General features: G+C 50.7%; 4 non-coding genes across 4 annotated transcripts; 2 read left to right on the top strand and 2 right to left on the bottom strand.

Moving 5' to 3' along the window:
- Nucleotides 1-3,243: 3,243 nt before the first annotated feature.
- TRNAG-UCC (transfer RNA glycine (anticodon UCC)) lies at nt 3,244-3,315 on the bottom strand. The gene has a single exon. It is a non-coding gene; the product is annotated as a tRNA-Gly (tRNA).
- A 4,513-nt stretch (nt 3,316-7,828) lies between these two features.
- On the bottom strand, nt 7,829-7,910 carry TRNAS-AGA (transfer RNA serine (anticodon AGA)). The gene has a single exon. It is a non-coding gene; the product is annotated as a tRNA-Ser (tRNA).
- Nucleotides 7,911-14,759: 6,849 nt separating this feature from the next.
- On the top strand, nt 14,760-14,841 carry TRNAS-AGA (transfer RNA serine (anticodon AGA)). The gene has a single exon. It is a non-coding gene; the product is annotated as a tRNA-Ser (tRNA).
- A 3,949-nt stretch (nt 14,842-18,790) lies between these two features.
- On the top strand, nt 18,791-18,862 carry TRNAM-CAU (transfer RNA methionine (anticodon CAU)). Its single transcript has one exon. It is a non-coding gene; the product is annotated as a tRNA-Met (tRNA).
- Nucleotides 18,863-19,836: the final 974 nt, after the last annotated feature.

The raw sequence follows: 19,836 nt of genomic DNA, 5'->3' as shown, positions 1-19,836 counted from the left end.
ATGGGGGTGCTGTCAGTCCTGCTGCTTCTTCCACCTCAGGGTTGGGAACTTCTGCCATTCTTCCCCTGTTCCAGCATGGTCCCCTTTCATAGGAGACAGACCTGCACAAACCCTCTCCAACATTATGAGTCTCTTGCACAGGCATGTGGGTCACCACTGTGTGTTGCAATCCTCCCAGTGCTGAAAAACCATAAGGCCTTCCTCCCATAGGGTTCCAGCCTTCCGGCACAGTCACCTGTTCTGGTGTGGGGCCCCCCAGAGGCCACAGGTGCATCTCCACTACACTGTGGACCTCCATGGGTGGTAGTTGGGGGCAGCCCTGCCATCTCACCACAGGATACAGGGGAGTCTCTTCTCCAGAGCACCTTCCCTCCTTTCTCCTCCTTTCTTCCACTGACCTTGGTGTTTGCACAGATGTTCTTGTTGCAACTCCTCCTCACAACTTCAACTCCTCCTCCCAGATTCCCCTCCTTAAATATGTTATCACAAAGGTGCAGCTAATTGGTTCAACCCTGGCCAGAGGTGGGCCCAACTCAAAACCAGGGGATCTTCAAGAAGCTTCTCACAGGGGGCCACCACCGTAGGTAGCCCCCTCCCCTGCTACCAAGATCCCCTCCAGTCACTCAAACCCAGGACACCAGCTCAGGACATTTTGTCTTTGGTTTCCTTCCTGGCAGCATGGCTTGCTGGAGCTGCTGTGGTCCCCAACCTGTTTACTTCCCCGAGGGCATAGTAACTGCTCCTTCGACAGCAGCCTCCAATGCTGTACTTCCCTGCAGGACACAGCTGGGAGGACACTTTGTGCCCCCTTTACAGGCTTCAGTGGGCAGCCAGAGATCTCCCAGAGATCCCCAGACCCTGGGAGCTGCAGCTCAGGCCCCACCAACTCACACAGGAGGCCAGGCCAATCCTGGGTCCTGCACTCCTGAGGTCTTTCTGGCTGAGGGCAGGCCTTGGAAAGCCAGAGAGCCACCTTCACACAGCAGAAGACCTCTCACTTTCTCTTCTCCAGGCTGAACAAACCCAGATCATTCAGCACCTCCCTCAATCATGACATGCTCGTCATGCTCTGGTACCACATTGTGTGGTCCTTCTGAAAAACGCTACCAGCGCTCATACAGCCTGCAGTGGGATGGTGTGAGGTGTTTCTGTCCTGTCAGTTGTGTTGGAAAGAAATTCCCCAGAGCTTGGAATGACTCTGCTGGCCTCATAGTGGTGGGCCTTAATTCAAAACTGTCCCTCTTCCCACTGGCACTGGTTGCATTTGAGGGTGAGGAGATGTCAGTTCAGGAAAACATTCTGGGTTGAAACCGTGCTGCTCAATGCCACCACCTGGATTGGCACCTATAGTCTGTGCCACGGAGTCCAAAAGAGGGAAGGATGCATTTCAGGGGCTCTTCAGCTTGGGGATCAGAGGACAGGGTAGCTCCCTGATCAGTAACAAGAGAGAAAAGTTGCCCGTCTCCAGAAAAGGGGAAGAAGGACTCTCTGCGGAACCAAGTAAAGGTGATGATAAAGTGGAGGGGGCTGAGAAACCAAGGCTTACTTAACTGGGAGAAGAAAATCCTTAGTGGGGATCTAATACGAGCCTTCCAGTGCCTACAAGGAGGCTACTGTGGTGGCTGCAGAATGAGAGCCATGGTCAGAAATAGAACAGGCAGTATGCGACTGGCTACACAAAGAAAAATTATAAACTGAGGGTGCCTAAGTATGGGAAAACGCGTCCAGAGAAGATGTGAAATGTTGTCCTCAAGGTATTTTATGACCCGAAAGGACAAAACACTGATGATCAGCTATTGTGAGCCTACTGAAGCAGGAGGATATACTCTCTGACTCTCTGAAATGCTTTCCAAGCAGAAGGGTTGTTGGAGGGTAAAGTGGGAGTAGGGAGGGAGGATTCTGTGGGTAAATGTTTGAAGAATGTTCAAAGATCCACATTGTAGGGGAGAGACATTGAGTTTTGGAGAGGAGTGTGGAAAAGTGGAATTGCCTAGGGAGTCTCCACCCACATTTCTCTTCTAAACTCCCAGTAGCGGTGGTTGGGCTGCAGCAAGAGCTAAACCACAGGTCTCCACACACTGGAGAGCAGAGTGATTAGAGAAACAAGACCCTCTGTCACCTCAGGGAATGGGAAGGAAATCAAGAGATATGAGCCTGTCAGGAGTGCGACTCAAACCCACATTTCCCAGGGAGACTGTGACCTGAGTGTAGTGCCTTAGATCACTCAGCCATCCTGAACTGCTGCTGCTGCTGCTGCCCTGTCTGCTCATCTGCTCACAGCTGCCAGAGCCAGCCCACCTCATCCAGGCTCCTCCAGGCACTGCTACAGGGGGAGTTGGCTCTGGGAGCATCTTTGTCCTGCTCCCACCAAGGGCTGCTGACAGACAAGCCTCCAGGGGAGAAAACAAAGGAACCATCAGGAAATCATGGCTCTGCACATGCCAATGTCTGGTCAGTAGGCTCTAGGCACAAGTCTGATTTTCCCATGACGACTTCCATTTCCTCCAGAGCCTCAGGAAATGGCATGACAAACACTTGGCCTGCAGTGCTGCCTTGTGGACAGTACCCAGGGCAAGAGAGGTGCTTCCTTCTTCCATGTTTGGGGCCAGGAAGGCTGGGGCAAGGGGGGCTCTGCCACACCAACCCTGGGGCAATGATGTGCTGGTCTCAGAGAGTCAGTGTGTGGGAAAGGGGCTGGAGAATCCATGAGAAAGGACAGGAGATGTGCCAAGTGCTGAGCAATGACTGAGCTCCAGTTCCTGTGGGGAAGAGGCTCACTTACTGCCCATGGTGTAGAGGAAGGAAGGAAGAGCTCTCTCTGGGCCTTGTGGCTTCATGGAAGGAGCTAGACTGCAAGGCATCTCAGAAGGTCACTAGCTCAAATGCCTGCTCAAAGCAGAGCTAGCCCCAAAGCTAGAGCAGTGCCAGAGTCCCATTGAAACTTGAATGTGAAATCCAACCATGGACAATTCCAAATGTCTCTGGGCACCTGCTCCAGTGCTTCAACACTCCCTGAGAATCTCTGAATGGTCCAAAGAGTTGCCACAGACTGCTTTTGCCAAAGCAGGCCTGTGTCTACTGGGCTAGGAAGTGGCTATAGGCCTAGCCATGAGTCAAGACTGTATGAGGAGTCTAAGGGAGTGGCTTGACTGCCCCATTGGATCTGAAATTACTGAGTAAAGCTGGGTTTTTAGAGCAGGAAAGGCAAGGCACTTGTGGAGACCAGATGAGGAAAAGTTTATCTGCGTTGGCCAGGAATCGAACCCGGGTCAACTGCTTGGAAGGCAGCTATGCTCACCACTATACCACCAACGCATGTGAATGCATTCCCCGTTTGTGCTCATTCAGACCAGAGCCTGGCCTCCCTCCTACTTCCCAATTTTTCCTATCTGCCGCTCTTCCCCCTCAAAACTGACCTATCTTCTGCCCCTCCACTCCACAAACTGTCCAGCCCCGCTACTTTAAGCTGCTGGGATATATGTGTGCTTCTCTGTGTGGGAGATGTTAGCTAAGAAAACTCGAGCTGTCGGGGGCTAGTAATGGGGCCCCTCCCCATCTGCAGTCATATGTGTGCCAGCTCTGCATGTACTAGTGTCTGTGTGTTTGTGTGTATGTACCTGTGGTGGTATAAGCACAGCCAAACACACACCCAGCTGCTCACTCCTTTCCCCACTTTCAGTGGGGTGCAGGGCTCTGAAAACTGGATGAGAAAGCTCATGGGTCAAGATAAACACAAGGACATGGCTTAGCAGAAGCTGCTGTGGGCCAACCCAACTTGCCTTTAGAAAAAAATTACTTATTGCTAATTAAAAGAGATTTGCATCATAAGAAACAAAAAGACAAACATACAAAGAGCTCCCCATGTCACAAACTTCACAGATGGGTCAGTGTTGTGGAGGCAACTGGAACCAGCTGTGTCTGGCACAAGGCAGCCCCTTAGCTCTTCCCACAGAGGCCACACTGCACCACCTCCTCTCCCCTCCACACCAACACCTAGCCACATGGAGACAATGCAGTGCCCACTGGGAATACCTGCTCAGCCCTGCTCCTGGATGGACCTGCAAGTGGGCACGGCAGCAAACACACTAGGACAAAGAAAGTCCCCAGGTGTTCAAGTCAGTCACACTGGTGTTTCCTAAAGTAGCAGCAGCCTTGTTCTCTTCCCCACCTGCAAGTTCCTGGAGATCCCTTGTTGCAGCTGACATGATGGGATTGAGCTTCATGATGGGAAGGGAGAAACACACCTGTGTCCCCAGGACAGCCTCTTCCTTGTGTGGGGAGTTCTGCCTGCTGCACCACGCACACACATCTGCCTTGCTGAGGGACACTTTGGGAGTGCTGGCTCCTAAGAAGGCAAAGAAAGAAGATGTCAGTGGCAGAGAGAAGGGACTGAGGGCGTAGGAGCACCATGGCCATTGGTGCCCAGAGAGAAGCAGCAGTGCAGGTTAAGACTTGCTGGGAGAGGCAGCAAGCCCTGCTTGATGTTCCATGGCACCGCCAGCAGTCATGCCTGCTTCCCTTCCTCTATCCTGTGCCATTTTCCAGGCTGGATAAATGTCTCCCTGGAAACCTCAATGGCAGCAGGCCTGGGGTAGGAATTGCAAAAGCCTTGCCTTGCCCTTTTCCCCACATCTCCTGTCCATAACCCTGGGTGGGGACTTTCTCTTTGACCACCTGAGCTGGCTCTGGAAGAGTGGAAGGGAAGCCCAGAGTGAGGGGGCAGCCTTTTTGCTCTGCAGGGTGGAGGGAAGCTGCTCTCCAATGACCTCATGAGGGCTCTAACCCTGCCCAGAAGTCAAGCTTCTGGGGTGCTGTGGGACTGTAGCTGGTGTAAAAGTCAGTTCTTTTCTGGCCAGGAAGGTAGACAAGGATGCTTAGCATACAATAGCCAAGGGAATTAATTCTATTTCAGGGGTGCACATAGCAGTGCACCAGACTAATACTTGGAGAATCCCAATGTAGAGTAAAGCAGGGTTTATATATGTTCACAATACGGTTGTGTCAACCAATCAAATTACTCATGTTAAGGGGTGGGCTAATCAGTTACTATTGGTAAGCTATGCAGTATGTGCTTCTCCTTGGTAGCTGGTGTGGACATATGGTCAGTGGGGTCTTAATCTTCATTGTTCTGAGTCCATGTCCTGTGTAGGTGAAGTGGTTTTAATATCAGATTCAGGTCCATTCCTGTTATGGATGTAGTTATATACCTGAGGATTTTTTTTAAAGACAGATCTCCTCTTTTTCTACTGTCTGCAGGGCGTGTTCTCAGCCACTAAGAGCTGGTTTAGTTTGGGTGTTCAGGTCACATTGACGTTGAGGTAAAAGCTCTTATTCCCAGGCAGTGTTAATTCCTCTAAGCAAGTTCTATAGCAGTTAGGGTCTGCCTTTCACGTTGGCAGCAAGGACCTTGCCCCGCCCATGCTGTGCTGTGCTCCTCCAGAGCTCCTGGCTTGTCCTGCCTCGTGGCGCAGCCCTGCTCTTGCTCCCCAACAGCCAAGGGCTTCCTCCTCCACCATGCATTGTGCCAGAGAGACAGAGAAATTCCTTCTCTCCATGTCTGGTGCCATTTCTGTCCTGCCCAATACTGCTGGGTGTGAAGGTGGCTCCCATGCAGCCCAGGGCAGGGCTGAACCATTGGACTGGGTGACGGCCAGTCTTAAATGTTGTCAGGTGTCCCTGGTAGGCTTTGGGCAGGTTAAGCTGGTAGAGGCTCTTGGTAAGGGATGAGTTAACAATTCTGAGGCCTGCATGTTTTGGCTTGTGTTTGCTGGTTCCCTGTCCCATCCACAAGCCAGAGCATGCAGCAACCAGAGAGAGGACACAAAAGCAAAAGCGGGATGGAGAACGTTAGCATGTAGGTGTCAATGTTCGCATGCTTCTCCCACCCTCAGTGGCATGGCTGCAGGGAACAGAGCATGCACCAGCACTGGGCTTTTCTCTCCTCTTTCTCCAGACTCTCTTTGCATGTGACCCTCAGGATTTCCTATTTCCTCAGGATGCTGCACCACCCAGGCAGGCTGCCAGCACTTCCTCCTCTGCTGTTGTTTTTTCAGGAGCAGATGGGTATGTGTCTGAAACAAGTCTGCTGGGAAGCCTCTGGCTCTTTTCTATCCACCCATCAGGGTCTGTGATGGCAGAGGATGGTCTGCTGATGCCACAATCACCACCATGTCCTCTTTTGCACTTCCATGTCTTTCCCAGAAGAGGAGGAGACAGGATAGACCCAGCCCTCATCATCTCATCCTTAAGCTAAATTTGGGAGATCTCCCCTGGAAAGGTGTCCATATGTGCAAGGGCTGGAAACGAGTCAGGCAGAATATCCCCATGACCACAGAGAAGATCTCAGATCCATGAGGAGTCTTCCCTTTGTTACCAATGATGGCCGCAGGCTCTCTATGGAGATGAGCAGTGGTATTGGTTTCTCATGGCAATGTTTTGGCAACAGGGGTGTTGCGTCTATGGCTTCTGTGAGAATTTGCCAGAAGCTTCCCAAATTTCTGAATGAGCTAATGCCAGACAGCTTCAAGACCAACCCGCCACTGGCTAAATCTGAGCCAATCAGCATAAGTGGTAGCACCTCTGTGATAACATATTTAAGGAAATGCTGTTGCACAACAGCAGTTGAAAGAGAGGAGTGAGATTATGTGGTGAAACAACTCTGCAGACATGAAGGTCAGTGAAGAAGGAGGGGGAGGAGGTGCTTCAGGCACAGGAGCAGAGATTCCCCTGCAGACAGTAGTGAAGACCATAGTGAGGCAGGCTGTCCTTCTGCAGAACATGGAGGTCCGCATTGGAGTTTAATGGTGGATCAGATGTCCACCTGCAGCCCGTGGAGGAGGTGGAACAGGTGGATGCAGGTGGATGTGCCCAAAGGAAGCTGTGACCCCGTGGGAAGTCCACACCCGAGCAGGTTCCTGACAGGACCTGTGACCCCATAGAGAGAGGAGCCCATGCTGGAGCTGGATTTCTGGCAGGACTTGCGACCCTGTGGAGGATCCACACTGGAGCAGTCTGTCCCTGAAGGAGTGCACCCCATGCAAAAGTACCATGCTGAAGCAGTTCATGAAGAAGTGCAGCCCATGGGAAGGACCCACACTGCATAAGTTCATGGAGAGCTGTCTCCTGTAGCTGGGACCCCATGCTGGAGCAGGGGAAGCACAGACAACATGTGATGAACTGACCACAACCCCCACTCCATATCCTTCTCTGCTGCCTGGGAGGAGGAGGTAGAGAAATCGGGAGTGAAGTTGAGCCCAGGAAGAAAGAAGGGGTGGGGAGAAGGTGTTTTAAGATTTGTTTTTATTTCTCACGATCCTACTCTGGTGTGATTGTTAGTAAATTACATTTATTTCCCCAGGTGGAGTCTGTTTTTCCCGTGGTCTTAAGTGGTGAATGTCCTTCCTGTCCTTATCTCGACCCACAAACCTTTTGTTACATTTTCACTCCCCCTATCCAGTGGAGGAGGGGGAGTGACAGAGCAGCCTGGTGGGCACCTGGCAGCCAGCCAAGATCAACCCACCAGAGCAGCTGTAGTTTCAGGTGTAGGGAAGAGAAGCTGATGGGGATGTGCTGCTTGGGATGTGTAGTAAGGTCAGGTTCTTAAGTTCTGCTCAAGAACTAAGAAGAGTGGACCTCTTACTGCCCCCCCTTTGTCTTCATTTAACTTGCTTGTCTTGTAAATAGAAGAAATTCCCATCCATGCAGACATTCCTGGAAGGAGGCAAGAACCAGCATGGTAGGCACACGGGTGCCCAGTGTAGGTAGCTGGAATCCCATGGCTGCAGTGTAGGGCCAACTGCAGGCAGCCAAAAAGGAGACTGCAACACCCCGTAGTTGGCAGGATTCGAACCTGCGCGGGGAAACCCCAATGGATTTCTAGTCCATCGCCTTGACCACTCGGCCACAACTACCTGCTCCAGCCCTCTCTGCCCTGCTGATCACATGCCCTGTGCACTGACACCCGGCTCCCTGGCAGATTCAGGGCAATGCTCCGGTTGAACATTTACAGCTGGGACCTGCACTGAGCATGACGGGCACTTGGTGCCAGACTTCCAGAGGCCTTGAGAGGCAGGAGCCCAAGGGCTACAGCTGCAGCTCCCAGAGCCTTGTCCTCCTCTGGCCATCAGTGACATGCTGCCCCAGGGGGATGGTTTCACTCCCCAGATGGAATCTCTGCTGCTTCCAGGGGAGAAGGGAAGGCAGCTGTGTGGAGATGTGTGGTAATTGTGGGGTGGGCTATTAGCCCTTCCTTTGCTTCTCAAACTTATCTGAGGAGGACTCCAAGCCTGCTGAGAGCAGTAGGGTGGGGACATTGCTGCAGGGAAGATGGTGACCTCCTGGCAGCACCTCCAGCCTCACGGAGACGAAGGGTGGGGTCAACCCTTGATCAAAGACCACAACTGTTGTGCACGTTCTTGGTGTGTAGGGGGGACAGTTTGAGGGAGTGGGAGAGATCTATGGAAAGCCTGGCTGAGGAAAAGTGTGCTAAATGAGAATAAATAGGAGGTGTGGATGACTTGGAGGGAGACAGTAGACAGCTTGTGTTGGTGGAATATGTTTGCCTGGATCTTTTTGCCAGCTCTGGCAAGCACTGTGCAATGCTTGAGCATGGACCAAAATACCATACGGCCTGCAAAACCGATCATTTCCATCACTAGATGAAAACAGCTCTGATTCCCTTTTGGCTCTGGAGGAGGAGAGTGGTGCTGAGTAGATGGTATGGAGGTGGTACATGTGGCAGTGCCTGTCTGCATGCAGGGCAAGGGTGGGAGGTGGTTGCAGTGGAGATGGCGAGCACGAGGAGCGGCTTGAGGAACGGTGTGTGCAGGCGGCTGGAGGGAGGAGGCCAGCCAGTCTGTGAAGTGGAGGAGCAGGAGGCTGTCTAGGCTCTGATCTGGAGGAGCAGGAGGCAACGCTGCCCACAGGTGCGCTGGTGGAATAGTGCTGAGCACAGCTGCCTTCCAAGCAGTTGACCCGTCTTCGTGATTCCTGGCCAATGCTGGCAAACGGCTCTTCAGCCTGGCTCCAGGACGGGTGCCCTCACATCTTCTGCATGTAACCTCTGCAGCTCAAATACAACCCATATTTCCCCTGATGTTGAAGTTGCTTCCCTCGCCTCTCTGCAGCCTTGAGACCAGTTGAGACCAGTGCTTTCTGCCTGCTGGGAGGGCTCCAGGCTATGCTTCTGACAGTGATCCTGTTACAGGAGCCAGGAGAGAGGCCTTTTTGTTCTGGAACTGCTGGTGTGCCAGCTGCAACTGGCAGGACAAGCATGCTGCCATTGCCAGGTACAAATTAAGAGCCATAATGCCTAGGGTGTCATCAAGAAACACTGAGGCCAGGTATGCAATCTGAGTGTGTGGTGGGATGAGGCTTGTTCTTTATATAATGGCTCAAAGACCTGTTTGTCTGAGCTGAAATCACCCTGGAGACACTGACCTACCCTCTCCAGGCTCCAGCACTGCAGAGACTTCCTGAAGATTAGTGGAAATTGATGTAACGGTGTTCCTGGTAACTAAAAACTGGGACACCCTCATCACTCTTGCAGCTTATGGCCTCTGAGCCCACAGTGCACAAAGCTTCTCAAGTCTCTCATTCCAGGGTTGCTTAAAGGAAAAAAAGCCATGTTCTTTGCTGTGTTGATAATCCAAAAACATTCTGGGCAGTGGGGTTTTATGTGGAGTTTGCATTAGCACAGTATTTACAGACTCCCACTCTGTCATCAGCAGTGTTACCAGTAGGTGGAGTTACAAAGAGGGGAATCATGACTGTGCATGCTCAGTTCCCTACTGAAATGCCCACATGTAAGAATAGGTCAGAAGATCAGCATTATCTCAACATTATCATCAGGGACATGGACAGTAAGGTAGCCAACAACAGCCTGTTTGGTATACAGTTGCCGATTCCAGGAGTGGAATGTGGTGCAAAGCCTCTTGAATACTGAACCGTGTGGTACAAAGAGTGCTGTGCTATTTTTTGGTACCTGAGCCTAACCGGAGCTGTTAGAGATGACCGCATAGCTACTGTCAAAAAAGATGGATCACAACTGTTGCCATAACATCTATGAATAAATCATGAACTTTAGACGAACTTCGCTTCATTATAATACCAAAACACACCTGCTGGTTGAAGGCTACCCACCTCTAAGAACAACCACGCCTTGGACACTCCTCTCGTGCATGCATAGCAGCCTCGCTCGAGAAGGGTGGAGATCCCTGAGGCAGAGGAGGAGTAAGGTGTGTCACTAAGCATAAAAGCTGACTTCTGGACAATGAAAATTTGAAGTTTCCCCACCAAGGATCACGATGACGGACGACAGAGCGCTGGCTGGACCTGGGATGTCTTGAGATCAGCGGTGGTAGCTATAACCTCTCCTTCTCTTCTCTCTAAACTTAACTTTACTTTTCCCCTTTCTTTCACCCATTTATAACTATCGTGTGCCGCTTCACAGGCCACACAATAAAGTTTCACTGTTTGATGCAATCCACTTTGATGTTGATCGCCTTAATTTTGCACTTTTAGATCGTAGTAAACAAACCATCACAAGTCCACTGAGTGGACCGTGACACCACCCTAACCTCATCTGGCAGTCACACTGTCTACATCCAGAGCTAAAAGCCAGTGCTTTCCTCCTTTCCACTCCATATACTTCCCTTGGCGTTTATTCCCACACCGCCAATCAAAGCGAGAATTGCAATGGCTCTTTTTCACAAGGTGTTTGTGAACAGCAGCTGAGAGGACCTACCAAAAGGTCTGTATTAACATTCACATTTGACCAACTGGGACACTGGTCTTTGACCACACTCACAGTAAAACAGGGTTACTGTGTGTGGCTTTTCTTGTACTTGCACCTCTGTCAATCACTTCTTGCCCACTGGACACCACTGACAAGAGGATGGCTCTCTATTCGTTAATCCACCTGTCCACCCTCCCATCCCAAGTGTATGAAAAGATGCATAAGATGCCACCTCAGCATTCCCTTCCCCAGGCTAACCAACCCCAGCTCTCCCAGCCTGTTCTTATATGGCAGCTGAACCAAGTCCTTGATCACCTCAGTGTCCCTTTGGCAGGGCTGACAGAGTCCCTAGATGTGCAGAAGTGGGAATGGGCCACAGAAGGGCACCCATGGAGTCCTCATACGGGCACTTGGCATGCAGATGTCCAGGTCTCCTGCAGAGGAAGGAAGTCTTGCAGAAGTCTTTCTGCTTGCTGCTGGGAGCAGATTAGACCATGAGAGAAGGCAGAAGCAACAGCATTCAGTTAGGGGAATACTTCTACCTGCTCCAGAGTTCATGTACCTCGAGCACAAGGGGTGTTGAGAGGTTTTGGTGGCACAGCATTGAGAAGAGAAATACATCATTTGTGAGACCAAAGAGAGATGCTGGATCTAGCATTGTGCTTGACTGCATGCTTGGATGTAGGCAGCCTTGCTTTCTTACTGAGAAGCTTACGTGGTTTTTTTGTCCAAAACACCTATGAGTAGCAAGGTGCACCACCAAAGGGAAAGGAAGCATAAACCTGACTTCAAAAGCAAAGCAGAGCCAGAGGAGACACGACGAGGCCTGCTGTGTAGTGAGGAGAAGTGGGCACAGGTCCCTCCTGACAGGTGAGGTGAGGACACCCAGCCCATCTGCAAGCCATGGCCACGATCCTGCTGCTGAAGGGTCCTTGTCTTCCAGCCTGCTCCAAAAGGGATGACCTGCCACATTCAGCAGTTCATACTGCAGCGGGGGGGGAGGCAGACACAGCCCTGACCCTCCCAGGCCAAGGGAGCCCCCAGAAGAGATGGGAACCCCCCCGGAGCTGAGGGAGCTCCCAACAGCAGCTGACAGAGAGGATCCCACGGCTGTGCTCTGGGGGAAAGAGGTGAGGATGGGGCCCGGCAGGGTCACCACCACTGGGGAGGCCTCGATGAACACCGTCGAGTCAGCACAGCGGGCGACACAGGGCTCAGTGCAGCTGCTTGCCAGTGGGGTTGGGCCAGAGGCACCGCAGGGGCGTGGGGGACAGGGTCTGCCGCAAGACATCTCTCGGTGAGGGAGGCAAACCTGACACACAGAGCAGGCAGGAAACACAGACCCCAAGATCAACCTGTCAATCATTTCCTCAGCTCTCTCTGCAGATACACTTTGCTGCCCTCCACCTCCATTTCTAGCTCCATGTGGAGAAAGGGCCTGCACGTGATCTTGCTAACACGCACAACAGCGTGACATCCTGCGTTAAGGCTGGATTGGAAGGACTGCAGCAGAGATATGCCTAACTGCCTGCTGATTCCAACAGGTCCTTCTGCTGCATTTCCCCGTACAAGAGCAGGGAGGAAGATTGATGTAATTATCCCAGCACAAACAGACTGGGTTGAACATGTGTCTCAGAAATCACCTCTTAGAAACACACAGTGTGCCTACAGCTCTCACGGCACTCATCATGCTCTTCAAGTTGTGCAGCGCAGGAGTGCTGACCCACGTATGGATAGGACCCAGCACAGTGGGTTTAAAGCACCTGTGGAAAGCCTGATCATACCCTAATGTCTGGAACCAACATAGTCATGTTAAAGATGGCACTGGGTGCACTTGGATAGAGACCATCTGCTGCAGGTGCAAATTCTGGTAGGCAGACCTCCCTGCAGCTGAGCCCCATTGATTCCCTTCTGCTTGAAAGAACCCCCTCTCAGGCTCATTCTCTTCTGTTTTGCTGAACCTCCTGCTGCTGGGAGGAGGGTGCCGGAATTAGGTATTGTTCTGGGTGAGTTGGCATAGCCACCAGGTAGAGCAGAATGGGAAAAAGCAAGTGCTTTGTGTGGAGCTTGTCCTTGGGAAATGGATCATTCTCTGTGTCTCCCTGAACCCTGCAGATGTGTTTCTTGGTTTCTGTTCTGTGCCACTGCATTTCCTCCTTCTCATTAAAGACTTTGTGCAGCACAGCTGGACACTCATGATGGAGAATATTGTGGGAAACAGTGTCAAAGGCCTTACTAAAGTCAAGGTAGACAATGTCCACAGCCTTTCCCTCATCCAATAAGCAGGTTGTCCTGTTGTAGAAGGAGATCAAGTTTGTCAAGCAGGACCTGCCTTTCATAAACCCATGCTGACTGGGCCCGATCATCTGGTTGTTCTGCACGTGTTGTATGACGGTACTCAGGATGAGCTGCTCCATCAGCTTCCTGGGCACTGATGTCAAGCTGACAGGCCTGTAATTTCCTGGATCATCTTTCCAACCCTTCTTATCTATGGGCGTCGCATTGGCCAATTTCCAATCTGTCGGGACATCCCCGGTCAGCCAGGACTGCTGGGAAAGGATGGAAAGTGGCTTGGCGAGCACCCCAGCCAGCTCCTTCAGCACCCTCGGGTGTATCCCATCTGGTCCCATAGACTTGTGTATGTCTATGTGATGCAGTAGGTCACTGACTATCTCCTCCTGGATTGCAGGGGGGTTTTTCTCCCAGCCTCTGTCTTCTGGCTGAGGAGGTTGGATTGCCTCAGTACAACTAGTCTTATTAAAGACTGAGGCGAAGAAGGCATTAAGCACCTCAGCCTTTTCCTCATCACTCATCACTATGTTTCCTCCTGCATCTAGCAGGGGATGGAGACTCTCCCTGGTCTTTCTTTGCTGTTGACATACTTACAGAAACATTTCTTGTTATACTTGATTGCTGAAGCCAGATTAATTTCTAGCTGGGCTTTAGACCTCCTGATTTCTGCCCTGCATAGCCTCACAGCCTCTTTGTAATCCACTGAGTGTCTAGCCCCTTCCTCCAAAGGCTGTAAACTCTCCTTTTCTCCCCGAGTTGCAGCCAAAGCTCCCTGTTCAGCCAGGGTGGTCTGGTCTGCTGCTGACTTCTCTTACAGCACCTGGGGACAGCCTGCTCCTGAGCCATTAACACTTCCTTCTTAAAGAGTGTCCAGCCTTCCTGGAACCCTATGCCCCTCAGGACCATCTCACAAGGGATTCTGTGAAGCAGTTGCCTAAACAAGACAAAGTCAGCCCTTTGGAAATCCAGGATGTCAGTTCTGCTGCCCCCTCTCCTGGCCTCTCTAAGAATAGAGAACTCTATCATTTCATGATCACTGTGCCCTAGTTGGCCTCCAACTGCCACATCATCCACCAGTCCTTCTCTGTTCAGAAGGAGGAGGTCCACCAGGGAACCAACTGCTCAGTGCCATTTGCCATAATAGTACTGCTGCAGAGCCAAAAGGGAATCAGAGCTATTTTCATCTAGTGATGGAGAGTGATCGGTTTTGCAGGTCGTTTGGTATTTTGGTCCATGCTCAGGCATTGCACAGTGCTTGCCAGAGCTGGCAAAAAGATCTAGACAAATCTATTCCACCAACACAAGCTGTCTCTTGTCTCCCTCCAAGTCATCCACACCTCCCATTTATTCTCACTTTGCCCCTCAGATAAGTTTGAGAAGCAAAGTGGGGACTAATAGCCCACCCCACAACTGCCACCATGCCTGGTTGTCTCCATACAGCTGCCTTCCCTTCTCCCCTGGAAGCAGCAGAGATTCCATCTGGGGAGTGAAACCATCCCCCTGGGGCAGCATGTCACTGATGGCCAGAGGAGGACAAGGCTCTGGGAGCTGCAGCTGTAGCCCTTGGGCTCCTGCCTCTCAAGGTCTCTGGAAGTCTGGCACCAGGTGCCCGTCATGCTCAGTGCAGGTCCCAGCTGCAAATGTTCAACTGGAGCATTGCCCTGAATCTGCCAGGGAGCCGGGTGTCAGTGCACAGGGCATGTGATCAGCAGGGCAGAGAGAGCTGGAGCAGGTAGTTGTGGCCGAGTGGTCAAGGCGATGGACTAGAAATCCATTGGGGTTTCCCCGCGCAGGTTCGAATCCTGCCAACTACGGGGTGTTGCAGTCTCCTTTTTGGCTGCCTGCAGTTGGCCCTACACTGCAGCCATAGCCCTCAACTCCAAGCTGTGTACCTGGTGTCCATGAAGACAGAAAAATCCCCCTTTCCTACAGCAATTGTTCTCCCCCCACACTCCCCCCCCCAAAATTCCTGGATGAATGAGAAATCCTGCACCCATTTATGAGGTAGGCATGCTGGCAGAAGAGAACAGACCATTGTTGAGTATGAGCCATGGAAAGAGGTCTGCTGTTGATGGTTCTTCAGCAGAATTAAAAAGACAGATCTTAGCTGACATCCTAGCCAGAACAACCCCACCATCTGTGTTCCCTACAGCTGAAACTACATCAGCTAAGATCCAAAGAGAGCGAGAACAACATGGTCTACAGTGCTAAAGATGAAGGGAAGTCACCTTATGGATCTCAGATTGCCAGATCTCACAAAGTGCTCCTCACTTTAGGTCTCAGAAAGACAGACTGGTGTGGGGTAGCAGGCTAGTGGGAAGAAGAGAAGGGGCTAGAGTCAACTATGAGTTACAGGAGGTCCTTCTTTGCACACATGGACCTCATTGCTAATGATGAATTGAAGACACATCATAAAACCGGGATATTCTGCCTGCCCATCCCCAGACCTCTCACACATTGGCAATCTTTGCCAGGGGGCTCTCCCAAATTTAGTTTAAGGATGAGATGATGAGAGTGATGCACAGGAACAAACTCTGGAACTCGGAGAGAGTTGTAAAGCAGGTATGTTTATTCCGGCGCTGGGGTGCAAGGGGATTTCTCCACAAAGCTTGCACCCCAACAGCACATTTTACCAGAAATTTATAGAGTGTAGATATACATATTCATAGAGACACAAAATATATATGTATTAATAAGGTAGAGTTAGTTCAAAAATCTTGCATCAACAGTTTATGTTATCTTTACACCTGCGCGTTGCCTTCTGGTGGTGGTCCTCAGGAGTCTTCTGAAGGAAGGCTCACAGTCTTCGTCATCTTGTACTTTTCACCCCGTTCCTCAGAGCATGCACAGATGCTCCTAAATAATTTCTTGAACAACAAGGGTGGTCCCAGCTGGTTTACTCCCTCTATCTTGTCTAAAAGCACTAGCATACTAGTTTCTCCTGTCCATACATGGCTATCTGTACTCTGCAAAGACTCAGCTTGTTAGAACACATCTGCTTCCCAAGGACATGTCTCTTGTTTTTGACGAACACAGTAGTTCTTGGTAAGTTTCACAGAACCGTCAGGGCAAGCAGGATTATTAAGCAGTATTCAGAAATCATTATAAGTTGCTATAAGTGACTATAAGTTGCACAGCAGGTGATCATTTTGCTGTATCAAGGGGTGGGTCTTTCCTGTCTCCTCCTCTTCTGGGAAAGAGTTCGAAGTGCAAAAGAAGACATAGTGGTGACTGTGGCATCAGGAGATGACTTGTGGAAAACAGACTCTACAACTCAGAGAGAGTTATACAGCAGGTATGTTTACTCTGGCGCCAGGGTGCAAGGGGATTTCCCCACAAAGCTTGCACCCCAACAGCACATTTTACCAAAAACTTACAGAGTGTGGATATACGTATTAATTGGATTACATAACACAAACATACATATGCATTGTAGGGAGTGGCATTCGGAAGATCTCGCGATGTACGGAAGGAATAGCTGTAGCCCTCCCTTGTTACAAGGTAAGGTGATGGATAGGCTTGTAATGTTAAGGGCACACCCACGAAGGAGGTACTTAGTGAATGTATGTAGGTAAGATACACAGTTTAATAAACGGACATTTTGTATCCATCATATTGGTGCTTGTACTGATGTCCCCGTGAAGGTCTTAACCTCCTGCAGCATTAGTCTGTGATCTGCGTGCCACTAACACGTGGAGAGGCAGGTTTAAAGAGGCAGGCTAATTGCAGCAATGCATAAGTAAGGCTGGGTTAGTTCAAAAGGCTAGTGTCAGCAGTTTATGTTCTCTTTGCACCTGCACATTGCCTCCTGGTCAGGGGTCTTTTGGAGGAAGGCTTGTAGTCTTTCTCACCTTGTACTTTTCCCCGGAGCATGCACAAATTCTCTTGAATAACAAGAGTGTTTTCAGCCAGTTTACTCATTCTATCTTATCTAAAAGCACCAGTCTATTAATTTCTACCACCCATCTATGGCTATCTATCCATAAACTTGCTAGAGTACATCTGCTTTCCAAGGACATGTGTCTTATTTTTGCCAAACGTAGTAATTCTTGGTAAGTTTCCACAGAAAACTGCTTTGTTTTGATGAACACAGTATCCCTTGGTAAGCTTCCAGAGAATAGTCAGGGCAAGCAGGATTATTAAGCAATATTCAGAAATCATTATAAGTTGCTATAAGTTGCTATAAGTAAATAAGTTGCAAAGCAGGTGATCATTTCCTTGTATCAGAGACCATCCCCTGCCATCACAGACCTTGATGGGTGGATAGAAAAGAGCCAGAGGCTTAGCAGAGCGCTTGTTTTGGTCATGTACCCAGCTGCTCCCAACAGAGCAGCAGCAGAGGAGGAAGTGCTGGTACCCTGCCTGGGTGGTGCAATGTCTTGAGGAAACGGGAAATCCTAAGGGCCACATGCAGAGAGAGCCTGGAGAAAGAGAAAGCTTTTGCTTTTCTCTCCTCTGCCTGGTTGCTGCATGCTCTGGCCTTTGAATGGCATAGAGAACCAGCAAACACAAGCCCAAACATGCAGGCCTCAACACTGCCACCTCATTCCTCACCCTCACCAACAGGCTCTACCAGCTTAACCTGCCCAGAGCCTTCCAGAGACACCTGGCAGCATTTAAGACTGGTCACCACCCAGTCTGATGAGACTGCCCTGCCCTGGGCTGAATGGGAGCCACCTCCACCCTCAGCAGTGGAGAGGAGGGGTTTCTCTGTCTCTTTGACACCCTACCTGGTGGAGGGGGCAGCCCTTAACTATTGGGGAGCAGCAAGGGCAGGGCTGCGCCAGGAGGAGGACAAGCCAGGAGATCTGGGGGGAGCGCAGCACAGCACGGACAGGACAAGGCTATACTACTTCCTTACAAGAACAAACACTGCCTAGGACTAAGAGCTTTTACCTCAGGTTAAAAGGGACCTGAAGGCCCAAATTAAACTGGCTCTTACTGACTGACAACACCCCATGCAGATGAAAAACCAACAGGAGATTTCTCTTTCAAAACAAAGACAGGTATATAACCACAGTCATAACAGCAATAGGCATGATTGTAGTATAAAACATGTACACCTGCATGGGACATCGGATTAGAAAAATAAAGTTTAACACTGACCATTTGTCCACACTGGCTCCTGGGAGAAGAACATACTTCTTGCATCTCCAATAGTAAATTATTAGCCCACCCCTTAACATGAGTAATTTGATTGGTTGACAAAACTGTGTTGTAAACATATATAAACAATTCTTTCCTCTATATTAGTGTCCTCCACGCATTAGGCTAGGGCAGCACTATGTGCACTGTTAAAACAGGAGAATAATTCCCTTGGCGATTCCATGCTAAGCATCCTTGTCTTCCTCCTTGGCCAACAAAGAACAGATGTTTGTGCTGGGCAAAGCCCTGCAGCACCCTGGAAGCTTGATTTCAGGGCAGGGTTACAGCCCTCATGAGCTCATTGGGGAGCAGCTCCTCTCCATCCTGCAAAGCAACAAGGCTGCCCTGTTGCTCCGGGGTTTCCTTCAACTCCTCCAGAGCCAGCTCAGGTGGTCAAAGAGAAACTCCCCATCCAGGGTCATGGACAGAAGATGTGGGGAGAAGGGCAAGAGAAGGGCCTTGCGCTTCCCTTCCCAGGCCCACTGCCAGTGAGATTTCCAGGGAGACATTTATGCAGCCTGGGCAAGGGCATGGGATAGAGGAAGGGAAGGAGGCATGAGTGCTGGCAGTACCAGGGAGCGTCAAGCTGTAGGAGGTCCCAGCTGGAATACTGGGTGGAGCAGAGTAGTGCAGTGGAAGCATGCTGGGCCCATAACCCAGAGGTCAATGGATCAAAACCATTCTCTGCTAATTGCTTTTTTCTATGCTCCTGACAGCTGCCGCCTCTCCCAGTAAGTTTTAATCCACACTTCTTTAGCAATCTGGGCACCCATGGCTGTGGCCCTCCTGCTCCCCCAGTTCCTTCTCTCTGCCACTGACACCTTCTTTCTCCTTTGCCTTCTTAGGAGACAGCACTCCCAAAGTGTCCCTCAGCAAGGCAGATGGGTGGGTGTGGAACTGACTGTCCTGGGGACACAGGTATGTTTCTCCCTTCCCATCACAAATCTCAATCACAACTTCCCAGTCGCAAACAAGGATGTCCAGGAATCTGAAGCTAGAAAGGAGCACAAGGTTGTTACTACTTTGGGAAACACCACTGTGATCCACTTGAACACCTGGGGACTATCTTCGTCCTAGTGTGTTTGCTGCTGTGCCCACCCGCAGGTCCATCCAGGAGCAGGGTTGAGCAGGTATTCCCAATGGGCACAGCATTATCTTCATTTGGCTAGGTGTTGGTGTGGAGGGGAGAGGGGATACTTCAGGGTTGCCTCTGTGGGAAGAGCTAAGGGTCTGCCCTGTGCCAGACACAGCTGGTTCCAGCTGCCTCCACAACACTGACCCAGCTGTGAAGTTTCTGGCATGGGAACCACCTGTGATGGAGCTGCAGCATGAGTTGCTCCTTTCCTTTCCAGGCCATCACCTTGCAGTTGCAATGACCCTTCAATTACGTTCAAGCGCATCCTCTTCCAGAAGTCCTCCTTATCTGAGTGTTTCCATGGCCAGGCAACAGGAACACGGCATGAGTATCGGCAAGGGAGCTCCCTGATACCCGAGTACCTGATAGGCCAGAAGCCATAAGACAGCTTGGGTGTTGACTGTGAGGTCACCTCTGGCTCTGCAGGCGATGGGCCATCCACAGGAATACTGCTTGTGCTAGGTGCTTGTCTTCATTCCACAGTGGCTACCACTGCATGGTATATCTTTTTATACTCAAACACTTCTTG

Source organism: Strix aluco, chromosome 12, assembly GCF_031877795.1.
Source record: "Strix aluco isolate bStrAlu1 chromosome 12, bStrAlu1.hap1, whole genome shotgun sequence".
Classification (NCBI taxonomy): domain Eukaryota; kingdom Metazoa; phylum Chordata; class Aves; order Strigiformes; family Strigidae; genus Strix; species Strix aluco.
Note: the sequence above shows the minus strand (reverse complement) of the source record. Positions and strands in the feature narration are given on the sequence as shown.